Source organism: Canis lupus, chromosome X (genome assembly GCF_011100685.1).
Source record: "Canis lupus familiaris isolate Mischka breed German Shepherd chromosome X, alternate assembly UU_Cfam_GSD_1.0, whole genome shotgun sequence".
NCBI classification, from domain to species: Eukaryota; Metazoa; Chordata; class Mammalia; order Carnivora; family Canidae; genus Canis; species Canis lupus.
In genome coordinates, this window is record NC_049260.1 from 18,092 (window position 1) to 29,346 (window position 11,255).

Here is an 11,255-nt window from a genome sequence, read left to right on the forward strand (position 1 = left end):
CCAGATGAACACACGGCGCGCCCACCTGGCTTCTCCGGCGGGGCAGGTCCAGGGCAGGTGTGAGAGCTGCACTGCTGCGTGTGGCCGCGCAGGACTCCCGTGTGTGTTAACCCTCCATCGCTTGCTGTCACGTGGGCTGTTCCCGGCTTTCGGCGGTTGTGCCGCTGCTGCCGTGAACAGCTGGATACAAGTTTCCACGTGCACGTATATTTTCCTTTGTGTTGGCCACGTACGTGGGAGCAGAATTGCTCCCGTCGTGGGCGGCTGCCTGCTGAACATCTTCAGAGGCCGCCAGACTGTTCTCCCAAGTGACGGGACCATCGCACATTCCCACCGGTGATGTTCGAAGGTTCCAGTCTCTCCCCTGGTTTACTGTCAGTGTTCTGACTGCAGCCTCTCGGTGGGAGTGGAGCGGCGTCTCGTGGTGGGTTATATTGGTGAGAACACTACCCTCCCTTTCACGCATCTCATGCAGAGGCCCGAGGGTGTGTCTGCACGCGTAGTTCACATCTGATGAAATGCACACATCTATACGCAGCTGTAATTGCACGACAAAGGGATAAAGGGAGATGAAACGTACACGTGTTTTAATAAAACAACATGTAATTTAATATGTCAGTGCTCGGCTTCAACCACACTCAAGCTGTAAGAGTAATCGGGTGCTTGCATTTGAATTTAAGAAACGAGATTCAATTGGAATCAACCTTTATATTTAATATTCCCGCATGAGGGCAAATAGGCATATCTGTATAAAATCTGAATCACCATGGTTACAGCAATCCTGGCGCATTTATGGGCAATTCAAACACTGAGCCACGTTACCACTGAAGATATGTTTCTCCAAAATGCTGAATAATTCTCAGTAAGACCTTGAGTAAAAATGAGAACCTTTCCTAGAATCACACTGTAGTTACATTCCTGCAAAAATAAGTGCACCATAAAGCCATTCAGGAACGCATTGTGTTATGAGTAGACAACGTCAGAGTGTTTGCTCAGACTTGCTTGCTGGGCCTCCCCAGGACAGCGAGCGGGACACGGTGCAGCGCGCCAGCCTGCAGGATGCCTGGCAGCTCAAGGCACCCCCGCGATACGGGCACACAACACCGGACTTCTGTGCCCACCAGCAATCTGCGATTCCATGTACACCTGTGAGGACGCAGCTGGGCCCGAAGGTCTGCAGCCTGCAGCTCTCATGTCCTCTGTCCAACGTGCAGGAGAGGGCAGCGGTTGGGAGGGAATCTCTTTGCAGAGCCTCCGACTCATGGGCGCTCCTGAAACTAGCCTCCTGGGAGCTCATCTGCAGAGCAAACCCCTCATGCAGCCCCGTCTCCGACACACGTGAAATCCTCATGATCCCATAAATGCAAGATGTTGGGTTGTGGCCACCCTCCTGACTCTTTATAAACTAACTTATCTCTTTATTTTATTTTTTTTTAAATTTTCTATAATTTTTTTATTTATTCATGAGAGACACAGAGAGGGAGAGAGAGAGGCAGAGACACAGGCGGAGGGAGAAGCAGGCTCCATGCAGGGAGCCCGAAGTAGGACTCGATCCTGGGTCTCCAGGATCACACCCTGGACGGAAGGCAGGTGCTAAACCGCTGAGGCACCCGGGTTGCCCTAATTTATCTCTTTAAAGACCCCGTGTCCACATACAGGCACCTTCGGGGGCCCTGGGGTGAGGACTTGAACTCCTGGACGTTAGGTAGACACAATGCAGTCCGTGAGAAAAGGCTGCCCGCGTTTTGCAGCTGGAGATGTTTCTGTTGTAGGTGAAAGCAGGTGGCACTCATGGGGCATCATGAAATCTGCCGCCTACGGGCCCCGGGGCAGCGGGTCCTCCAACGACGCCAAGAATCCCTGTGTCCGGCAAGAGCGCAGGAGCGCAGGAGGGCAGCGCATCCCCGGTGTCTCCAAGAGGTCAGGAGTTCCGCGGCTGTGACCAGGAGCAGCGCTTCCCAGCTTTGCCCACCATCCTCTTCGGGTGCCTGGCAGGGAGGGGGGTCCCGAGAGTCAAGAGTCGACGGGCTGGGCTGTCAACAGTCCCACCCGGGGCTGCTGGTGCTGCCGGCCACCCTCCCCCGGAGCCTGCCAGGATTCCTTCCTGAACTGCCGATAGGCTGCTTTGCTCGAGCGGAGCTTCTGAGATTGACTCCTGCCCTAAGACCCCAGTCCAGGGCTGGCCGGGCCTCGCTTTGTCTTGCAAGCGTCCCTGCTTCTTCTGCTGAGACGTGTCTGTATTTTTCTGTTAATACGGTGCAGTCTGTGTGGTGGTCGGCTCTGTCCCTGCCCCTCCCCCGGGGAATTAATGTATGACCACGACAAAAGCCCTGATTTTTATATGTCTTCTTATTGACTTATTCCTAAAACAGAAAACCCCAAGTTTGAGCCACACGCTCGCAGGCACACACACGCAAGCATAGGCCCTTAGAAGACGTGCAGTAGCGCCTGTGGCAGAAGGCAGGTCTGGGGTTGTCTGCCAACAGGAGACGGCGGGGGCGGGAGGACAGCTGAGGACAAGGGAACGTCGTCCTGTTGACACGGCAGCAGTGTCAGGGTGTGCGCACGTGTCACAACTCACCGATCCTGTGCATTAAATGTGCATTTTTTATGTTACTGATGTGATCACCAAGCTGCCAGGAACATTCTGGGCTTTGAGTAGTAGCACATGGCGGCAGCTTCGGAGCATTGTTTTGCTCCATGTTGTTTGTGCACGAGCCCCGTGTTCGTGGCAGTTCCGTGGCATCTGGGTGGTGGCTGGGCTGGTTTCAGGAAGGGGCCCCCGCTCGCCTGGCCGGGGGTGGCGAGCTTGCTGTCAGCACACGGGCGCGCATTCTTCTCGCGTTGCCTGCGACTGTCTGAGGAGGGAGCGGCCTGGGTGGTGGGCCGGGATCCAGGGACGGACACGCAGGCAATATCCCATCACCTAAGCAGGAGGATCTTTGGTTTTTTAAAGGTTTTATTTATCTGACAGAGAGAGAGCATGAGCAGCGGCAAAGGGAGAGGGAGAAGCAGGCTCCCCCTGAGCAGGGAGCTGGACGCAGGACTCGATCCCAGGACCCCGAGGTCATGACCTGAGCTGAAGATAGACACTTCACCGGCTAAGCCACCAGGCGCCCCTAAACATGCAGATCTGAAGATCCTATGAGTGAGAGGCCTTATGAAGATAAAATACCCCGCGGGCAAAAGCGGAGTAAGATGGACCTCCCCCAACTTTCCTGAGGCTTTGAGCACGTGAGCCAGTCGGGGCACCCGGCTGGCTCCGGAGACTGAGCGTGAGACTCTTGATCTCGGAGTTGTGAGTCCGAGCCCCACGTTTGCTGTACATACTACTCAAAAATAACGTCTTTAAAAAAAAGAGCAAGAATTTTTAAGTCAAACACTATCTGGCAAAATCAACAATTGCGCAATTGCTAAGCAGCGCTGAAGCCTGTTGGCTGCTCCCCAGACCCCGAGAACGGGAAGCCAGTTTCCTGAGTGGGCCACACATCCTTTTGAACGTTTGCCACCATTTGCTTTGCACTGGACTGAAGGAGAAGCGGATCACAGTGTCCGCTGAGGGGACACAAGCCTCCGTGCAGTCCTTGGCACGTCGTGAAGAAGCAGGTGAAAGACGTGATATCGTAACAAGCCGTCGATGCCCGTCTAAGGAGTCTCGCTGCTAATATCTCAAGGTGGAAATGGGGAATATATGTAATGAAGCTTTTTCAACTTTAATTTTATGTATCCATTTAGGTGATCTCTACTCCCACCATGGGGTTTGACCTCAGGGACGCAGGGTCAGGAGTCGCACTTCTGCTGACTGAGCCGCTGTAGTGATGCTGCCGTGATCAATACCGCGTTTTTAGGCATCAAGATCTGTCACAGAATAGTTTCACTGCAGGAAAAAGAAAATGTCTGACAAGCTGAATGATGAGGAATGAGAACATAACTTCAGGTAGAAGCAGAGGAGAAGAGAGGGACGCCTGTCTGGAAGGGCAGACGTCGGGAGCCGTGAGAGTGGTGGTGCTGCGGGCGGAGGGGCCAGGCGCGCCCAGGGCACTTGGGGCGGTGCCTCTGCTCTCCAGGCCCCGTAGCTGCGGACTCGCGTCCTTGTCGGGGGTCCAGGCCCCCAGGTGGCAGCAGCAGGAGGAGCCCGAAGGACTCGCAGGGTTCATGACGTGCGACGTGAGCTCATCACTCATCACTAATGTGCCGCCCAGGGCCCGGCGTTCATCATCGGGGGCCCGGGGGGGGAGCTCACGGGAGCCCTGCATTTTCTGCTCAGGGTTTCCGTAGACCTGAAACTGCTGCAAGAAACAAAGTGTGTTCGTTGTAGCCCCAGAAGGTAAAGCAGAGGGGTTAGGGGAGAGAAGGAAGGAATAACAGCAAAGACCGGAGGCCCCGCGCCGCGCGGCTTACGAGGCGGGGTTCCAGGCAAAGGACTGCAGTCGGAGGGACCACACTGCGGAGGCCTCACAACAGGTGACTGTCGCCAAGGTAACGTTCATGGGACAAGGAAGCCCCTCAGGATCCCATACGCCGTGAAACTTTTTGCAAGTTACAGACAGTAAGAGTTAAAAGGCACAGCTTTGAGGTGCTGAAGTGGGTTGAATCGTGATCCCCTAGACATGTCACATCCTAACCCCTAATCAGGATCGTATTCGGGAAGGGTCTGTGCAGATGTGATTCAGTGAAGGATGTGGGACGAGCTCATCCTGCAGGAGAGGGGCCCCGAGGCCGGCGACCGTGTCCTTAGGAGACACACGAACCAGAGGCAGAGACGGAAAGTGTAGGTGGCACTGAAGGCGCCGACGGGCGATGTGTCTACCCACAAGGGGCGCGGGGATGACCCGGGCCAGAGCTGGGAGGCAGCCTGGACGGACGGTCCCCTAGAGCTTCCGGAAGAATCCAAGCTGCTGACAGCCTCGCTTTGTGCTTCCGGCCTCCCCAGCGTGACCGTGAATGTTAAGGGCCCCCATGTGTGCTGATGTGTCGGAGCAGCCGTGGGGAGGCGACAGGAACACCCAGGGGGCCAGAGCCACCCCAGGGGGAAGGCCCGCCCCAACTGTGCTGGCCGGGGCGGGACAGCAGGGCTGGGTGCACACAGCTTTCCATGGTGGGGGTTCGCAGGTGCTGACCAGACCCAAATTGTCACACAATGTGCGCTCGTGGGCACAGCACGCTTAGCGACCCAGGTCCCTGATGTCCAACTGGCCACTGTGGTCCCTCGGGACCAGGCGATGCGCTTTGCTGTGATTTCACGGAGATCGGCCTGGATGGTGTTGGGTACAGCATGTCTGGTGCAGGTGGAGATGGGAAGGTCGTCGAGCCCACGCAGAGCGGCGAGCAAGGCTGCAGTCCATGACCACCAGTCTGCAGGCGGCTCCCGCGTGGCGGGCCATGGGCGCGGGGTCCTGGCTGCGGTGCGCGGGAGTGGCTCCCCGACCCAGCCAGCTGTGAGGAGGGGCGCACAGCAGGGCCACCTGGGGCTCAGGTGCACGGCGGCCCCAGCCGGAGGCCTGGTGGCAGGACAGAGGCTGAGCCTGTGGTTGGTGGCCCTGATGCCCACAGGCCGAGCGCTCGGGCGGCAGAGCCAGCGGTGGCCAGAGCGAGGGAGGGAGTCCTCGGCCCGAGTCTCAGAGGAGCCACGGGACAGCGCGTCACCACCGGGAACCGGGATGCCAACACCAACGCGCGCTAACAGTGGTGGAACGGCAGAAATGTGCGCACTGTCGCCGGGATCTGGGGGTGCTGCCCGGTCGCGGCTCTGGGTCTCACTCCGGGTCGCTCTGCGGGGGCTTCGGAGACGGAGGGCTTCCCTTCCATCCTCTTGTGTCCGGTCACTGAGGCCTGTGCGTTAAAGAAAAGAAAGATCAAAAGGAAAGCAGAACGCAATTCCCGTGAACACCGACACGCAGAGGGCTGCACAGACAGGAAGGGACGCTCATGGATGTCGTCACGGTCACGGGCGACGGACCCTCTCAACTAAGGGACAGCTTGGGTTTTGAGGGAAGATGTTGCGGGGACGAGAGCATGAAATCATACGGCTGCTTTAGGTCTGTCTTCAGTGTCTGCAGGTGCTGCCAGCCCATCTCCAGAGACGACGGTCACTCCTCGTCCTGGTGCAGGACAGGGTGCCGGAGCTTAGGCCACTTTTAGGTGGAAAAGAGGGTGGACACCTCCTCCGTACGTGTCCGTCCTCAGGTGCCAGAGGCTCGAGCCAATCTGTAGGCCAAAGTGGCTGTTCTGGGGTGGCAACTCTGGGTCCCCTTGGAGGGACCTGAGGCCCAGATGCGGCCGATCCGGGGACGGCTCGGCTCCAGGCGTGTCCCACAGTGTCTGCGGGCTGCTGGGTTGTGGCAACTTCTCAGGACGCTGTCCCTGGGTGGGTGTGTGTCTGTGGCCCCGTTTCCTCTCCTTATGTGAAAATTGGTCCAACCCAAGACCTCGCTTGACGTGATGGCCTCTGCGCGGACCCCGTGAGGTCACAGAGTGAGGTCCTGGGGCTCCAACCCCAGCATCGTCTCACCCACAGTGCAGCTGATTTCTGGAGCACCGAGGCACGGATTCCTTGGATCACTGCACTCCTCCAGGTGCGCAGGATGGGGTGACCCTCTGCACCCTCGGGGTCTCCTCATCTCTTCTCCCAAGCCCATTCCCTCTGTGTTCCCTCGCCCTGCTGCGGTGCCTGGGCTCTTTGCTGGGATCCCACGTGGTGTCGCAGAGACGCCCACCCTGCACACTGGGGTCAGGTCCGGAGCTGAAGACCCCAGCCCAGGAGCATGTGTCCGGAGGGGGGCGTTGGGGGACTGTTCTGCTTCTGCAGCTGTGAGAGCACATGTGAGCGTGAGCTTCGGTGAGTGTGTGAGCGTGTGAGCGTGATGGAGAGAGAGAGACAGAGACACAGATGGAGAGAGACAGAGAAGGAGACACAGAGAGTCACAGAGAGGGGAGACCCATGGGCGGTGGTCCTCATAGTGTGGACACACAGACGACACACGGACGACACACGGATGAGCCTGCATGAGGTCGGCTCCACCCCGAGCAGGGTCGCAGGAGCTGGACAAGGAGCACGTGGTGTGATCCCTGGGAAACGTGCACACGTCGTCTCCCCACGCTCCCGACTGAGGAACTCGTGCATGAATGTGGTCCCTGGACATTTCACACGATGCTGCTTCGGAGCCTAGGAAACTGGTCTCGGGTTCTTTCCCCAGAACCGGGAGCCCACGCGGGTGAGGGAGCCCCAGCGGCCCGGCCCCAGTGGGGCTGCTTGGGAGTCCCTGTGAGATGCCTACAGGCGGCCCCGTAGGGACGGCAGCCCCGGGGGACTCAGGGTCACGGCAGCCTCCCCGCTCTCGGGCCCGTGGGACTCAGCATGCCTCTGCCTGTCGGGGTCTGCGGCTGCACCAAGAGGCAGACAGACGGGGACCTTGGGCAAGAACACAGCCGCGGGGTGACTGACGTCCATGAGCCCCCCGGCAGAGGCAGGACGGTGACCCCTGAAGAAGTGACCAGAGCAGGAGAGGTAGCACCGCTAGAGAGGTAACACAGAGAAAGGTTGGGAGGGGCTGTGGTTGTGGAGAAGCCACAGGGACCACGTGTGGGGACAGGGACAGACCCCGGGCAGGGGACACGGGGAACTGACCTCAGGGAGCAGGAGGGGACACGGGGACTGACCTCAGGGAGCGGGAGGGGACATGGAGGAGAGACCTCAGGGAGCAGAGGGGACACGGGGCAGCAACTCCGGAGAGCAGTGGGGGGACAGGGGACAGGGAGGACAGGGGTGATGTCACGGGGTGGGATTCACTGGGTGGAGGTCACTGTACTGGCGGCCAGGCTCACAGGGTAGGGGTGAGGGGACAGCATCTGACCGGAGAGTCCGGAGCAGTGGCCACAGGGGGAAGGAGATCCCTGCATCCGGGTAGACCCTCGGCGATTCCCAGGATCCCCAGGACCCCGCCTGTAGGTCCCCCGCGCAGAAATTCAAGGATAAGTCGGTACCTGAAGAATTGGTACAGAAACAATACTTGATGGAAAACCTGTAAAAGGTGTTTAGAACCTTGGTTTTTGTGTTTGTTTGTGTCCCTGCTGGAAACCATGAGAATCAGGAAAACGACCCCAGGAGAGAAAATCCTGCTGACCTGGTGCCGGACACGAGTCGTGTTATCCCGGGAGGAGTTTCAACCCTGAGACCTCTTCACCCCCAGGTACATCCTGTTCCCAGCACAGGTCCCAGAGAAATGGGGTGGGGGTCACAGGGTGGGGTGATGTCACGGGGTGGGGGTCACAGGGTGGGGTGATGTCATGGGGTGGGGGTCACAGGGTGGGGTGATGTCATGGGGTGGGGGTTACAGGGTGGGATGATGTCATGGGATGAGGGTCGCTGGGTGGGGGTCACATCCCTGGGGCCAGGCTCACAGGGTAGGGGTGATGTCACGGGGTGGAGGTCACAGAGTCAGGTGATGTCACAGGGTGGGTGTCACAGTGCTGGAGGCCAGGATCACAGGGTATGGGTGATGTCATGAGGTGGGGGTCACAGGGTGGGGTGATGTCACGGGATGAGGGTCGCTGGGTGGGGGTCACATCCCTGGGGCCAGGCTCACAGGGTAGGGGTGATGTCACGGGGTGGGGGTCACAGAGTCAGGTGATGTCACAGGGTGGGCGTCACAGTGCTGGAGGCCAGGATCACAGGGTATGGGTGATGTCATGAGGTGGGGGTCACAGGGTGGGGTGATGTCACGAGATGAGGGTCACTGGGTGGGGGTCACAGTGCTGGGGGCCAGGCTCACAGGGTAGGGGTGATATCATGGGGTGGGGATCACAGGATCAGGTTATGTCACACGGTGGGGGTCACACGGTGGGTGATGTCACAGGGTGGAGGTCACTGGGTGGGGGTCACTGTACTGGGGGCCAGGTTTACAGGGTAGGGGTGATGCCACAGGGTGGGGTGATGTCACGGGGTGGGGGTCACATTCCTGGGGCCAGGCTCACAGGGTAGGGGTGATGTCACGGGGTGGGGTTCACTGGGTGGAGGTCACTGTACTGGGGGCCAGGCTCACAGGGTAGGGGTGATGTCACAGAATGCGATCATGGGGTAGGAATGATGTCCAGGGTGGGGCCATGGGGTGGGGGATGATGTCACAGGGTGAAGGTGATGTCACAGAGTGGAGGTCACAGGGCTGGGGTGATGTCATGCGTTGGGGTCACACCACAGACTCAGCTGCCTTGATGTTAATACTTTGCCCCCAATGTGACAGCACAGTGCTGAGATTGAGGGTGTCCTTGGGAAGAGGTGGCCATCGTCCTCCACAAAGGAAGGTTCTTTGAGCGACAGTGCTGGCCCCCCACAAGCAACCTGTGCGGGGAAGACGACCCCACTGCCTATAGGGTGCGCCGCAGGTCCTGTCCTCACACTCATTGTGGGTTGTGCTTTGGGGACTGACAAAGCTCTGGGACTAAAGGAATGAGGTGCCCAACATCCAGGAGGAAACTGGAGGTGCCCATAGCCCAGAGGGGGAGGGGCCGGGGTGCAGGGTCAGCCTCAGTGGGTGGGGGAGGGGACCCGGGTGCAGGGTCAGCCTCAGTGGGTGGGGGAGGGGACCCAGGTGCAGGGTCAGCCTCAGTGGGTGGGGGAGGGGCCGGGGTGCAGGTCAGCCTCAGTGGGGGAGGGGAGGGACCCGGGTGCAGGGTCACCTCAGTGGGGGGAGGACCCCGGGTGCAGCGTCAGGTTTGACGTGGGTCTCTGGGCTCACTGAGGTGTGGGCACGGCCGCCCCTGTGGGTTCCCTAGCCTGTCCAGCTCCCAGAGCCCAGCATCCCTTGGGTCCTGGCCCTTGTTTTGTCTGCAAAGCCAGGAGGCTGGGCGTCCTTGTCTGGGGCGTCCTCCCCGTGTCCCCACATCCGCCCCGGGACAGCCTGACCACTTGGGTCTTTCAGGGCCATGTCCTGCTTGGGCTCAGCAGCTTCTGGGGATGGCCGAGGTGCAGTCCCCGTCCTGCCGCCTGGGACAAGGCTGGGACTCAGGAAGTTCCCCCAGATGGGGGGAGGGTCTGTTCTGCAGGGGCGGGGAGCCCAGAGCTGCTGACTGTCAAACCCCAGAACTCACCGCCCCAGCTCACAGGCTCCGTGTGGGGCCCTGGGCTGCCAAGAGGCCAGGGGGCCAGGGAGAGGGCTTCAGGCAGGGAGCTGAGTCTCCATGGAGAGAGGAAGGGACAGGGAGGAGGGGGGAAGGGGGAGGGAGGAGGAGGAAGGGGGAGGGGAGGGAGGAGAAGCCACTGGGCTATGATGGCCTCTGAGCTGTGTCCCCGTGAGACCCCACGGTGCCTGCAGCCATCAAGGACTCCAGGGTGAGGGTGCCAGGACCAGGACAGAGCGAGGCCACGGTCCAAGGTCCCACCCCGCCCTGGGCTGGCCCTCTGAGCCACCCCACACCTGTGTCCTGTGTCCCCGCTAGGTTTCTGTCTCTGGCAGGCATGCACACACCTGCATGAGGCACATTTGCTGAGTGTGCCATGAACGGGGGTGGGGGGGCGGGCAGCCGGGGCAGGGTTGGGGGGAGGACCACGGTCCCACCTGCTGGGCTCCCAGTCACCTGGGGTCAGCATCAGGGCAGGGGGCGGGCTCCAGGTGTGCCCTGGGGAATCCGCCTCCTCCACGGAGGCCACATGCCCTGGTCAGGCCCGGGACAAGGGCCACTCAGGCTAGAGGGCTGGACACTTCAGTGGAGGACATGGTCACTTTGTCGACCAGGGGCTCAGAGGTCACAGGCACTGGGCGCGGAGGCTGTGAGGCCAGTGGAGCTCTGATGAAAGTCCTGTTTGCTGTGGCCCCGGGGTCCAGAGTGACAGCAGCAGACCACAGCCAGGGCTCGTCCTCCCGCCCCCGCCCCGTCCCACGGCTGCTGGCCCCGTGCTCACGCTCAGGACGTCCTCCTGTCCTCACGTCCTCTCCACTGACCCCACGGTCACACTCAGGACACCGTGAGGACACCCTCCTGTTCCCTAACCACTGACCCGGTGGTTGCACTCAGGGTGCCCTCCTCTCCCTGTCCTCTGACCCCTGACCCCACGGTCATACTCAGGACATCCTCCAGCCCCGTTAGACGGTGGTCCCCGCAGCCTGGGGCTGTGAGGACCTTGGCCGTGGGCCAGCGCCGGCCCCGGGGGGGGCTCCTGCTCTGGGCCTGGGGGTTGCAGGCTGCTGCCCGGTCCAGGTCCAGGGGCAGAGAGAAGCATCTAGGAGGCAGCTCCTCCTCCCCTCGGGGTGGTGCTCCCG